The sequence below is a fragment of the Henckelia pumila genome, chromosome 4 (genome assembly GCF_033568475.1).
Source record: "Henckelia pumila isolate YLH828 chromosome 4, ASM3356847v2, whole genome shotgun sequence".
NCBI classification, from domain to species: domain Eukaryota; kingdom Viridiplantae; phylum Streptophyta; class Magnoliopsida; order Lamiales; family Gesneriaceae; genus Henckelia; species Henckelia pumila.
In genome coordinates this window covers 65,972,643-65,974,644 of record NC_133123.1, presented here as the reverse complement: position 1 = coordinate 65,974,644, position 2,002 = coordinate 65,972,643, and positions in this window count along the sequence as shown.

The window sequence follows — 2,002 nt, the reverse complement described above, 5'->3', positions numbered from 1 at the left end:
TTGAATGAAAATCAGAAGTTTCTTAAAACAATCAACTATTGGAATAATGCTTCTACCTCGTTGGGTAAGATACATGAGAATCAGAAACAGGAAGGCGATAAAACCGGCCTTGGATATGGCTCAAATGAATGTATTCTTACTAAGGAAGGTACTCAATCGTATTCTAGTAGGAACGATCCTAATGTAATAAGATTTGTTCGATCTAGTACGATATATGAACATGATGAACCCGAGATCAATGGTGGACAGTCGATTCGTTATGAGAACAAGGCTAGGCATAAAGGACTGTGATATGTGGAACCTCATAATCCAAGGAAAGGAGAGACACAAGGCGAATATAGACTAAATTAACAAAGAAAGGGAAACCAATCTAAGTTTGAGCAGTCAAGATTTGAACCAAGTCAATCCAAGTACATGAATCATCAGGTGACACAGAACCGGTACTTCAATTGCATGCCTGTTCAAAAATGGTACAGACTGGACAACAAAGATCAGAAGTTCAAACAGCACACAGTAAAATCTAGACCACACACAAACACTCATCACCCACCTCGACCGACTCGCTTTGCAGATGCACATACGGGTAAAATCGTAAGGGTAATTCAGGTGCGGGTCCCGAAAGGACTAATCCAGTTCGGACCCAAATAGATAAGGGTACCATAGTTATATTTCTTTCTTGCAGGTACTTTCAGTAAAATCAGTCGAGAAGAACAAACCGATAGAAAAGACAACTTGGTATCTTGATAGTGGATGCTCCAGGCACATGACAGGAAACAAATATCTATTGTCAAAGGGTAAGACCGTGGGTAAGGGTAAGATTACTCATGGCAACATCATTATTAATGATGTATTGCTTGTTGATAATCTATGTTATAACCTGATCAGCATCAGTCAAATATGTGATAATGGTCACACTGTTGAATTTCACCAGCACTCATGCACAATTAAATCTAGTAATGGTGAAATCGTGTTAACTGGATTAAGAGAACAAAACACATATAGGATAAATTGGCAATGTGAACAACCATCAGTTCCTACTTGTTTTGTTGCTCAAAGTGATAAGCATTGGTTATGGCATAAACAGCTGAATCATTTGAATTTTAAGTCCATTAAAAATCTGAGCAAACATGATTTGGTTCTTGACCTACGCAAAGGAGATTTTAAAAATAAAAGAGTTTGTTCGGCTTGTCATCAGGGCAAACAAGTGAGAGCTACTTTTAAAACAAGAGGGTGTATATCTTCTTCTAAATGCTTAAACCTGTTGCACATGGATCTATTTGGTCCTATACCAGTTAGAAGCTTAGGGTGAATAAGATATACCTTAGTTATTGTGGACGATTACTCGCGCTTCACTTGTTTTTTTACCATCCAAAGATCAAACAGCTACTCACCTGATAAAAATTTTAAAAAATTTGCAAAATGAGAAATGTACTGGGATAGATCGGACCAGGAGTGATAGAGGCACCGAATTTTTAAACAAAACCCTCGAATCCTATCTAGATAACCAGGGAATCAAGCATGAGTTGTCTGCTACTCGAACCCCACAACAAAATGGTGTTGCTGAAAGTAGATCGAACTCTTAATAAAGCAGCTAGAACTATGATTGCTGACTCTAACGTCTCTCAAAAACTTTGGGCAGAGGCGATTAACACAGCATGTTATACTCAAAACAGATCTATGATTAACAAGAGACACAATAAGACACCATATGAGATCTAGAATGGCACAAAACCCGACGTTTCATACTTCAAAATTTTTGGTTGCAAGTGTTTTATCCATGTCAATGGTAAACATTGTTTAACATCTTTCGATGCTAAGGCAAAAGAAGGCATATTCATTGGATATTCCTCAGTCAGTCGAGCTTACAGAGTATTTAACAAAAATTCACTGATAGTAGAGGAAACCATTCATGTTATTTTTGACGAAACTACTGTATGCGCAGATAAATCTCAAACAGATATCAAAGATCTAGTAAACAGGCTAGAATCAACTATTCTAAATG